This window comes from Musca vetustissima, unplaced genomic scaffold (genome assembly GCF_032173495.1).
Source record: "Musca vetustissima isolate MV318-11 ecotype Yass unplaced genomic scaffold, APGP_CSIRO_Mvet_v1 utg431962, whole genome shotgun sequence".
NCBI classification, from domain to species: domain Eukaryota; kingdom Metazoa; phylum Arthropoda; class Insecta; order Diptera; family Muscidae; genus Musca; species Musca vetustissima.
Genome location: NW_026880158.1, coordinates 1,158 through 14,162, shown reverse-complemented (window position 1 = coordinate 14,162; position 13,005 = coordinate 1,158).

Here is a 13,005-nt window from a genome sequence, read left to right as displayed (position 1 = left end):
TTTGATGTATACAAAATAGTATTGTATACAAAAGTTTTGGAACTTCTAATTCTGTAGTGATGGCCAAGAGCAAAAAGGAACGACCCTTTCATTGCTTTTCATTAGAGTATCTTATAGCGACTCTCTGTCAGGACTCCGAATACAATGTAATGACCAGGGCACACCGCAAATGTTTTATCATAAATATTGTAATGCTTTGTTTTTTTGTCTCTTGTGTAAAGGAGAGTGAGTTTTGATAATCAGGAATCACATTTTATATACAGTCCACTTGAGATAAGAATTTTTTCATGTAGAAGACTATTTTCACAGATATTTCATCCAAAAAAAGTGAGGAGGTAAACATCAGTACCGATCGTTATTGTGGCATGATAACCGAATATTTTATGTCTGATATGGAAACTTGTGATTTACGCGATATTTGGTTTCCACTAGACGGTGCCATTTCCCACACATAACTCATGCACAAAATAGTACGATAGAGCTGACGTTTAAATTCGCATTCTCTTTTAGTTAGTCGTTTTTGATTACGATCTCTCAGATACGCTATCCCAAACTTACACTTAATTTAGTTCTGTACAACACTCTTATAATTTAACATTTTGATCCGGGTGCTATTGATTCATTCTCATTTTTGCACAATCTAAAGCCTTAGTGCCTGACGGCATCTCGATGGTCATGCTCAAGCATGATATATATATCCTGACTCTCTCCATCATATCCTGAGTCTATATTTCTCTTCCATCGGAGGTTTGGAAGTTGACGAGAATTATCCCATTGCCAAAACAGGACAAATCAGTTAGTCGGGGAGATTCATATCGACCTATATCCCTTCTGTCACCACTAGCGAAGGTTTTGGAATTCCTCTTGCTGCTATCCATGACGGAGAAACTAAAGTTAGAACAAAATCAATGTGTCTTTAGGAAATCACGCAGCACCACCAAAGATCTTACAGACGTCGTTAATCACACTGCCAACAAGATAAGATCTGCCGAGCGGATAATTCTTGTGGCATTGGATCTGTCCAAAGCCTTCAATACGGTTGACCTGGCCACCTTTATTAACGAACTCTACCTTGCCAAACATAACCGAAAGATGGTTATGTAACTACATAAACGACAGGCAGGCATATGTTGAGTTCAGGGGACAGAAGTCGAAGAGCCGCAAGATAAAAATGGGCATCCCACAAAGAGGTGTCATCTCACCCATTCTCTTCAATTTCTATACTTCAAAATCCCCTGCCCCTCCAGAATAATCGTCACATATGCTGACGATTATTCGATCCTTGCCTCTGGAGTAGATGTCGGTGAAATTGAAAGCAAAATCACCTATTTATCTTCGGAAACCTCATTTTTTCAGGTTAGAAACTTGCAGATTTCTCCATCAAAATCAGCTGCCACTATCTTAACATTTTGGAGGTTAAGCACCAACTAAATATATCCATGAGAGGCAGGATCATTCCAACGTTGCAGAATCCTAAAATACTAGGAGTCACACTTGATAGCCTCCTGACATTCTCTAGGCACGCCGCAGTGCTAAAAACAAAAGTCCAGAATCGTAATAAGGTTCTCAAAGTCATCCCGGGCACTACATGGGGTAAGGACAAGGAGGTGCTCATGACTACTTCTCAACTACGCTCTCCCAGTTTGGACCTCGTTTATTAACGATTCGCATGCTTCAAACCACACAGAATAATCTTCTACGCACTGCGGCCGGATGTGTACAGATGACGAGTGTGCATCATCTGCATCAGGATTCAAGGATACTGTCAGTGCAGCAACATAATATGTTACTCACCAGGCAGTTCCTGGTGGTATGCCACCTGCCCAGGCATTCCAACTACGATATAGTGGTTCAGCACCCATCCCGTCGACACATGCGGAAGGACATCAAGCGATACAGCAACGACGTCCAGGAAGTCATTCCCTCGGACATCGACAGATTTTCTTTAGCTGCATCGATCAGAACTGTTCACACTCAGACAGTCCGACAAGCTGTCAATGAGCTTAATGGTTAATGCTCAAATATGGGAAAATGGGAAAATACTGCTCAGGTCTATTTTTACCTCACTAAGAGAGGTAAAATGTTTTGCCTTCCTTAAGTCTGTAATTTTTTGCTATATATGATCCCTGCTTCCTTTCTCCATCCTCTTTTCCATTTCATTCAAAGAATTCGAAAATTTCAAGATCAAAAATTAATTCCCACGTTTTTTTTTTAATTCATTTACAAGTGCAGTCGAAGAGGAGGAGGAGGGAAGTCATTGCATCAGCATCCACTGGCATAAATTCGGTCATTGTAAGAATGAGGTGGAGGATGGATTCAAACAAAGACCAGTAGCAGAAAATTTAACTTCACACCTTCGGCTGGATAACAATGTAAAGTCTATATGGAGACAGACGAATGGAATAAGAGATCGTTTATCGCTCTTTACGAACATCATGTGTTGGGGTTTGTGGATGGGAGTTTTTTGTTCTGTTTTGGTCTACAACAAGCGGTGTCTGTATTTTAATTTGAAATGACACCAAAACATATTCAAAAAAACAACAACAACAGAAAAGTTGGTAGTAGTTCAGCATATGTTTGGTGGTGGTGATCCATCCAGCATTGATCAAGACAAGCCAGAAGTCAGGAGGAAGAAGGTTGGTTGGTTGTGCTACTCATTCAATCGGATCGGAAAAAATAGTGAGGTGTTAATGGGCTTTGGACAAAAACAAAAATAAATAAACATTACATCCTTAAGACGACGACAACGAAGAAGAAGACCTGCCATTCTGAGCCAAAAAAAAAAAACTGAAAAAAAAACAACAAAAACTTCAATTCGATTTAACAATAAATAAAACAACAAGCTACAAGGTGTTGGTATGATGTCGTCTTTGACCGCGTATTGACTTCTGTGGTATTTAGTTTGGCTGATGTGCTGTGCCAAGCCAGTCTAAGGCAGGCAGACAGTTTGTCTGTGAAAAACACTTGGGGAGATAAAGCCTCCAACCAAGGTGTGAATTTCGTTAAAAAAAGAATTTTTATTTTTTTTGCCATCTATCGCCTACCCTAATACATCGAAGAAGACAAAATATATATTACGTATTCATTGCTAAGCTACTAGGATTCCCTGGTTTTAAATCTCTGTCCCAAACATACTTCTAAGCCAGCCAAAGCAAAACCAGCAGCCTTCCTGCCAGCCAATTAAATTAAGAAATCTGATGAGCTGGCCAAGATTCATGTGGCAACAAAGTTCTTTTTTCTTGTTGTATTCCACTACAAATGCTAACTACTGTCTTCCTTCCACAGCTTGGTTTTTTCTTATGGCTTTAAAAGAATCGTGAGTCACAAGCCACAGATATTTTTTCCGAACTTCTGTTTTTTTTCGATTTTTCCATTTAATTTATTTTTTACGTTTGTTTAACATTTGTCATTGATTCTTTTTGTTGTTGCTGTTGTTCTTACAGCTTCTGTATGGATTTATCGCAAATCATTTTGTTTATGGAAATTAACTGAAAGTCTATGGTCATGGACGAAGTGCCGCCGAAAACAACAGCAGCATCAGCAACCATTCAAAACATTTATAAATGCTTATTATTGAAAGCATCATTAGTTTTGTCCAATTTAATGAGTTGTTTGAAATGGCTTAGAGGATAGCGAAAAGGGATCCAAGAACCCGGAATCCCAAATTACAGCCACTTCGATTAGGAAATGAGCCTTGGTCCATCAAAATATTTAAAATACCATGTTTCGGTAAGAAGATCCTGAAAGATGTTGTATTCATAATCAAATAAGGAGGATATCTTTATATAAGAGAAGAATTGAACAGCTATGCAATACAGCACAGTACAGCGCTTCGTCGTCAGAATGATGCATACAGATTGGTCGAACATGAGCGATGTTCGCTTCAACATTAGATTCGTAGACAGAAGTTTACGTACGTACGTATTATACAACCCAAATCGTTGGAATATAAAATTACAAAGAAGATCGTCATATAATAGAATGCCAAATTACAACCACTTCGATTAGGAAATGAGCCTTGGTCCATCAAAATATTTAAAATACCATGTTTCGGTAAGAAGATCCTGAAAGATGTTATATTCAGCATCAAATGAGGAGGAGATCTTTATATAAGAGAAGAATTGAACAGCTATACAATACAGCTCAAAACTCGCTTCGTCGTCAGAATGATGCATACAGATTGGTCGAACATGAGCGATATTCGCTTCAATATTAGATTCGTAGATAGAAATTTACGTACAGGCTTATTTTTAAAATTATATGCTCTGAGGTACGTATTATACAACCCAAATCGTTAGAATAAAGGAGATCGTCATATAATAGAAGAATGGAAAGGCTACGCAATACAGTAAAGCAATCGCTTCGTCTTCAGAATGATGCATACAAATACATATTGACAATAAATTTGGGTTGAAGTATTATACCATCCAAATCTTTGGAATATCACTTTGATTGATAAATTCCGTAAAATGCCATGTTTTGGGAAGAAGAGCTTGAAAGGGATTGTATGCAGCTTCAAAGAAGGAGGATTTTTTTATATTAAATCTACGCCGATTTCTTTCACAATTCATGAATCCGGAATATCTAAAAAGACTTAAAATTTCTGAAAAAGTATCATCAAAATATTTAATATTCCTAGAGTTAAGGTAGAGAAGCTTGAGAGGAATCGAGGAGGACATTTTAATAGAACAACACTCGTTTCGTCCTTAGGATGATGCATACAGATTGGTCGAATATGAGCGATATACGATTCAACATTCATTTCGTGGACAAGATTTTAAGTACAGAGCCTAGGACCAACAAAATATTTCGCTAAAAAGTGCGACATACGTTGGATATTTTTATATAATAGAAGAATTGAATAGTTACGTGGATTCAATATTTACTTCGTAGACAGGATGTTACATACATATATATCTTGATCATATTTTTAACCTATATAATCTATATCAAGTTAGAACCAAAATATCAAGTTAGAACCAATTCGTTTGAGAAACCTGTTTGATATAGAATATATAGACCCTTTGGTCTGGTTTCATGTTTACATTGACATCCCGACTCTTTGAGTCTCAGTTCATATATAAATATTTCCTGAACATTAGTTAATCTGCAAAGACTTCCTGACCAATTAGCTCTACTGTCTATAGGAGACTCCCTACTTCAGCTTATCTATGAAGATTCCTTAAGGTGCCATTCGCGTCTAATACCTCTCTTATTCTTCTTCTTGTATGTAAAAATTCCCTATCTGTTCAGCTACTGGGTATTTCAGGTAGTATAAAAAGTCCCTTCAATGTTTCGGTTCTCAGGTTCAGTCCGTTTTTTGAGACTGACTGATCTACAACTCAATTGTAGTCTTCCCTCAATTGTAGATCGTCTATTTAAACTATTTTAAGTCTACCAGACCCTTAAGCTAATCTCTAAAGACTCTCTCTTATCATACAAATACTTAATGCTTTCTGTTTTGTGTCGTCTACAAAAATTCACCTCCGATCATTTACAAAGACTCTGTTCAGCTCGTCCATAGAATATTCGTTTCATCACCACTTCATAGAATACTACTTTTAATTCATCCCTGGCCATCGGCTCGGCTTTGGAGATTTCCTTCAGCTTGTATACGAAGATGACATGTGTTGTAGCTCGTTTATAAGGACATTATGGACTTTAGATTGTCTCCTTAACCTTTCAGCTCGTCAGTAAAGACTCCCTGACGTTTATAAAGACTCGCGGGCCATTGAACTCGTTTATAAAGATTCCCTGACTTGTGAACTCGTCTTTAAAGACGGTCCTTTGAACTCGTCCCTGACACTTCTGTTTGTCTATAAAGACCTTGGGCTCCAGTTCTTCTATAAAGACTCTCTCACCCTTTAGCTCTTTAAAGACTCCTTGGCCCTTCTCTTCGCTTATAAAGACTTTCTAGAGTTCAGATCTTCTATAATGACTTCCTGGGTTCTTCTGTGTATAAGGACTTTATGGACTTCAGTTCGTCCCCTTGAATTCTCAACTCTGTAAAGACTCTCTGACCCTTCAGCTCTTCAAAAAACACTCCCTGGCCTGTGAACTCGTCTGTAAGGATTCCCTGACACTTCTTTTCGTCTATAAAGACCCTGGGCTCCAGTTCTTCTATAGAGACTTCCTGGCTTGTGAACTCTATAAAGATTTCCTTTGAACTCGTCCCTAACACATTTGTTCGTCTATAAAGACCTTGGGCTCCAGATCTTCTATAAAGACTCTCTGACCCTACAGCTCGTCTTTAAAGGCTGGCCTTTGAAAGACTCCTTGTCCCTTCTGTTCGTCTATAAAGGCTGCATGGACTTCACGTCATCTATAAAAACTTTCTGGGCATCAGATCGTCTATAATGACTCCATGGATTCTTCAGCTTGTACCCCATGGTTGCAGCTCGTCTAAAAGGACTTTCTGGGGTTCAGTTCGAAAGGCTCATTGACCCTTCTGTTCGTCTATAAAGGCTCCATGGGCTTTACGTCATCTATAAAAACTTTCTGGGCATCAGATCGTCTATAATGACTCCATGGATTCTTCAGCTTGTACCCCATGGTTGCAGCTCGTCTAAAAGGACTTTCTGGGGTTCAGTTCGTCTCCTTTACCCTTCAGCTCGTTTATAAAGATTACCTCACTATTCAGCTCATCCATAAATATTCACCTTTCAGCTTGTCTATATAAACTTCGTTTCTATTTAGCTCGCCTATACAGCTTTTATATGCTTCAGGGAATTTACTAAGACTCCATTTGTCCCAGTTCGGGTTCAAAGATGCACTGGGTATGCTTCAGTTCGTCCTTAAGGGCTACCTGGACTTCACTTTGTGTATAACGACTCTCTGGCCTTCAGCTCCTCGATAAAGAATCCTCGTCTATAAAGATTTTCCAGACTTCTGTTCTTTTATGAAAACTCCCTGCGCTTCAATTAGTTTTTAAAGAATGCCTGACCATTCAGCTCGCCTGCAAGGACTGTCTGACCCTTCAACTCGTATATAAAGACTTCTTGACCAATAAGTTCGTCTATAAAGGCTCCGTGGGCTTCACTTGATTTATAAAGACTCTACGGGCTTGTCTATAAAGACTCCCAGTGCTCCAGATTTTCTACAAAAAACTCACCGGGCTTCGGCTCTTTTAAGGCTGCCTGACCCTACAGGTCGTCTATATATACTGCGCTACCCTTAAGCTCGCCTATAAGACTCCAAATTGGAGGGAGTCTTTAAAGACTTTCTGCAGGTTGTATCGTCTATAAAGGCTCACCATCAGCTTGTAAATTCTTCTTGATCTTTTAGCTTTTTTTATAAAGACTCCCTATAGCTCGTCTAAAAAAGACTTCTCCCGGGCGTCTATAATGAATCCCTCTCTAAAAAACTCTCTTTAGCTCGTCAATAAAGGCTCCCCATCAGCTCGCTTGTAATGTTATGTTGGTCCTTCAGCTCGTCGATAGAAGACCCACTTCAGCTCGTCTATAAAGGTTCCCCTCAGCTTGTCTGTAAATTCTTTTTGATTCCTTGCCTTTTTTATAACGACTTCCTATAGCTCGTCTAAAAAAGACTCCTCTCGGACGTCTATAATAATTCCCTCAGGTTTGTCTATAAAGACTCAATGGTCATTAGTTCGATTAGAAAAGAATCACTGATCCTGCACTTCTCAATGTGAGGACTCCTTGGCCCTTCTGTAAGAATTTCATTCATTACCATGATTCTTACCATATGAGTATCGGTTATACCATTACCACTTTTTGTTCTTTTTCTCAGCCTCCAACTTATCCTTCCCTTACGTTGCGATTTTCACAGATGATAGCCCGAACACAAAATGTTAATGAGCAATTTGAGATTGTGCGAAAAGATTTCATTATTTAAGAAGCTGCTGCTGTTTTGTGTGGCAGCGTGATTTCGAATGCTTTTCATTTCATTTGGTGGCATTTTTTTTTTGGTTTTCATTGAATTCAAAGGAAAAACAACTCAAGAAAGGATCGCAAAACGAGTACATGAATTAAAAAGAAGGGATTTCATTTGTGAATGAATTTCGAATGGACATAATATGTACATCTGGTACATTGGTTGGTTAACTGGATGGTCTCAACTGGATGTATTGGATGTTTGCTTCATCTGTGTGTAGGTTGGTTATAAGGAATTCCAAAATGAAAACAATTTTAATTGGTATTTGAAAATGCCATTGATGACAAACTATTACAGGATACGTACGAAATGTAGGGAGGGGTCACTACATTAATTTTTATGAGGAATCGTTGTTAAAGATATTAATTTCTTTTCTATGGAAAGAAAAAATCGTCAGGATAGATATAATTTAGGAGTTGCATTCTATAGGAAATTTTTTTAATTTTATTATTTTTCCGAAACATAGAAATGGCCCCTTCTCTATTTCGCAAACAATTTTTATGATAAGTTTTATTATTTCAATTTGCAATTAAATACGCAATAAAATGCAGTTAAAGTGTTTCTTTGGCCATGGTAATTAATCACCCAGTCCTTTTGCCGCATCTTCCTGCAACTGAAGTGGACTGCCGAATGATATGTGGCCGAAGAATGCAAAATATTTCAGGTTGTCATTAAAAGTCAAGTTTGGAATTGAGTGCGGCAGGCAGGTGTCATTCACTATCCCGACAATGTGCTGCTGCCTATTTGGAATACTGAAAATTGTTGTTGTCTGTGGCCAATAATTAAATACAAATTATAGCTACAATTAAAAAAGATGACATTATTAATAATAAAAAAGTAGAGGAGACTCATTAACAGAATACTGAAGAAAAAGCAACAACACCAAAAACATTTTGAGGGCGTTTTTAAATGGCGTAAATAAAACTGCGAGGGAATGGCTCAAACATAATTCTCGAACAATAAATTGGTATAATTTTGGTATATTTTATGGATGAGCTGAAGTGTGTCTATAGATGAGCTAAGGGGAGTGTTCATAGACGAGCTTACGACAGTCTTTTTATAAGACCTGAAGGGAGTCCTCTATAAACGAGCTGAGAGGAGTATTTATAGGCCAGAGGAAGACAGGCTTTGTAGACGAGCTGAAGGACAGGAAGTCGTTATAGACGAATTGACTCCTAGAGACTTTTGTAAGGAGAGCCGAAGCCTAGATATTGACCTATAATGGTCTGAAGGGTCAGCCCGTACATAAGAGTTGAATGGAGTCTTCTATAAACGAGCTGAGGGGAGTCTTTAAAGGACAGAGGAAAGGAGTCTTAATAGACAGGCTCAAGGGAGTTTTTGTAGACGAGCTGAATGACAGGGAGTCGTCAGACGAAGTGAATCCCAGAGACTTTTGTAAGGAGAGCCGAAGCTTAGGGATTGGTCTATAATGATCTGAAGGGCCAAGGAGTTATATGCGGTCCTTGATAGTTAAGCTGAAAGGAGGATAGACGAGCTGAAGGGAGTCTTTATAGACGAGCTGAAGGGAGTCTTTATAGACGAGCAGATGGCTAGCCTTTTTGACGAGCAGAAGGCTAGTATTTATAGACGAGCTGAAGGCTAGTCTTCATAGACGAGCTGAAGGCTAGTCTTTATAGACGAGCTGAAGGCTAGTCTTTATAGACGAGCTGAAGGCTAGTCTTTATAGACGAGCTGAAGGCTAGTCTTTATAGACGAGCTGAAGGCTAGTCTTTATAGACGAGCTGAAGGCTAGTCTTTATAGACGAGCTGAAGGGAGTCTTTATAGACGAGCTGAAGGGAGTCTTTATAGACGAGCTGAAGGGAGTCTTTATAGACGAGCTGAAGGGAGTCTTTATAGACGAGCTGAAGGGAGTCTTTATAGACGAGCTGAAGGGAGTCTTTATAGACGAGCTGAAGGGAGTCTTTATAGACGAGCTGAAGGGAGTCTTTATAGACGAGCTGAAGGGAGTCTTTATAGACGAGCTGAAGGGAGTCTTTATAGACGAGCTGAAGGGAGTCTTTATAGACGAGCTGAAGGGAGTCTTTCTAGACGAGCTGAAGGGAGTCTTTCTAGACGAGCAGAAGGCTAGTCTTTATAGACGAGCAGAAGGCTAGTCTTTATAGACGAGCAGAAGGCTAGTCTTTATAGACGAGCTGAAGGCTAGTTTTTATAGACGAGCTGAAGGCTAGTCTTTATAGACGAGCTGAAGGCTAGTCTTTATAGACGAGCTGAAGGCTAGTCTTTATAGACGAGCTGAAGGCTAGTCTTTATAGACGAGCTGAAGGCTAGTCTTTATAGACGAGCTGAAGGCTAGTCTTTATAGACGAGCTGAAGGCTAGTCTTTATAGACGAGCTGAAGGGGGTCTTTATAGACGAGCTGAAGGGAGTCTTTATAGACGAGCTGAAGGGAGTCTTTATATACGAGCTGAACGGAGTCTTTATAGACGAGCTGAACGGAGTCTTTATAGACGAGCTGAACGGAGTCTTTATAGACGAGCTGAAGGCTAGTCTTTATAGACGAGCTGAAGGCTAGTCTTTATAGACGAGCTGAAGACTAGTCTTTATAGACGAGCTGAAGGCTAGTCTTTATAGACGAGCTGAAGGCTAGTCTTTATAGACGAGCTGAAGGCTAGTCTTTATAGACGAGCTGAAGGCTAGTCTTTATAGACGAGCAGAAGGCTAGTCTTTATAGACGAGCTGAAGGCTAGTCTTTATAGACGAGCTGAAGGCTAGTCTTTATAGACGAGCTGAAGGCTAGTCTTTATAGACGAGTTGAAGGCTAGTCTTTATAGACGAGCTGAAGGCTAGTCTTTATAAACGAGCTGAAGGCTAGTCTTTATAGACGAGCTGAAGGGAGTCTTTATAGACGAGCTGAAGGGAGTCTTTATAGACGAGCTGAAGGGAGTCTTTATATACGAGCTGAAGGGAGTCTTTATAGACGAGCTGAACGGAGTCTTTATAGACGAGCTGAACGGAGTCTTTATAGACGAGCTGAAGGGAGTCTTTATAGACGAGCTGAAGGGAGTCTTTATAGACGGGCTGAAGGGAGTCTTTATAGACGAGCTGAAGGAAGTCTTTATAGACGACCTGAAGGGAGTCTTTATAGACGAGCTGAAAGGAGTCTTTATAGACGAGCTGAAGGAAGTCTTTATAGACGAGCTGAAGGGAGTCTTTATAGACGAGCAGAAGGGAGTCTTTATAGACGAGCTGAAGGGAGTCTTTATAGACGAGCTGAAGGGAGTCTTTATAGACGAGCAGAAGGGAGTCTTTATAGACGAGCTGAAGGGAGTCTTTATAGACGAGCTGAAGGGAGTCTTTATAGACGAGCTGAAGGGAGTCTTTATAGACGAGCTGAAGGGAGTCTTTATAGACGAGCTGAAGGGAGTCTTTATAGACGAGCTGAAGGGAGTCTTTATAGACGAGCAGAAGGGAGTCTTTATAGACGAGCTGAAGGGAGTCTTTATAGACGAGCTGAAGGCTAGTCTTTATAGACGAGCTGAAGGCTAGTCTTTATAGACGAGCTGAAGGCTAGTCTTTATAGACGAGCTGAAGGCTAGTCTTTATAGACGAGCTGAAGGCTAGTCTTTATAGACGAGCTGAAGGCTAGTCTTTATAGACGAGCTGAAGGCTAGTCTTTATAGACGAGCTGAAGGCTAGTCTTTATAGACGAGCTGAAGGCTAGTCTTTATAGACGAGCTGAAGGCTAGTCTTTATAGACGAGCTGAAGGCTAGTCTTTATAGACGAGCTGAAGGCTAGTCTTTATAGACGAGCTGAAGGCTAGTCTTTATAGACGAGCTGAAGGCTAGTCTTTATAGACGAGCTGAAGGCTAGTCTTTATAGACGAGCTGAAGGCTAGTCGTTATAGACGAGCTGAAGGCTAGTCTTTATAGACGAGCTGAAGGCTAGTCTTTATAGACGAGCTGAAGGCTAGTCTTTATAGACGAGCTGAAGGCTAGTCTTTATAGACGAGCAGAAGGGAGTCTTTATAGACGAGCAGAAGGGAGTCTTTATAGACGAACTGAAGGCTAGTCTTTATAGACGAGCTGAAGGGAGTCTTTATCGACGAGCTGAAGGCTAGTCTTTATAGACGAGCTGAAGGGAGTCTTTATAGACGAGCTGATGGGAGTCTTTATCGACGAGCTGAAGGGAGTCTTTATAGACGAGCTGAAGGGAGTCTTTATAGACGAGCTGAAGGGTGTCTTTATAGACGAGCTGAAGGGAGTCTTTATGGACGAGCTGAAGGGAGTCTTTATAGACGAGCTGAAGGGAATCTTTATAGACGAGCTGAAGGGAGTCTTTATAGACGAGCTGAAGGGAGTCTTTATAGACGAGCTGAAGGCTAGTCTTTATAGATGAGCTGAAGGCTAGTCTTTATAGACGAGCTGAAGGCTAGTCTTTATAGAAGAGCTGAAGGGAGTCTTTATAGACGAGCTGAAGGGAGTCTTTATAGACGAGCTGAAGGGAGCCTTTATAGACGAGCTGAAGGGAGCCTTTATAGACGAGCTAAAGGGAGTCTTTATAGACGAGCTAAAGGGAGTCTTTATAGAAGAGCTGAAGGGAGTCTTTATAGACGAGCTGAAGGGAGTCTTTATAGACGAGCTGAAGGGAGTCTTTATAGACGAGCTGAAGGACATGAGGTTTTCATAGACGAACTGAATCCCAGAGACCCATGGATATGGATATGAGAGCCGAAGCCTAGGGTTTGATCTATAATTATCTGAAGGACCAAGGAGCCATATGAAGTCCTTTATAGTTGAGCTGAAAGGAGTATTTATAGACGAGCTGAAGGGAGTCTTTATAGACGAGCATTAAAAGTTCACTTCCAGAGGATCTTAATCGACGAGCTGAAAGGAAAAGATCCTATTAGACGTGGTGGTAGACGGGGAATATTTATAGAGGAACTGTAGGGTCAAAAAACGAGTCTTAAGGGTCAATCTAACCTAATTTATTTTCAAAACAAAAACTTAAACTTAGAATTCCTTTGGAACATCCTTCAACAAAAAAAAATCCAAAATACTCTTACCTGCACATTGGTAAACCAAACCCTGCCCCGGTCACCAACGAAATTGTATATAAAAATAACCCAAAATAAACACCTCCATTAAGAGCC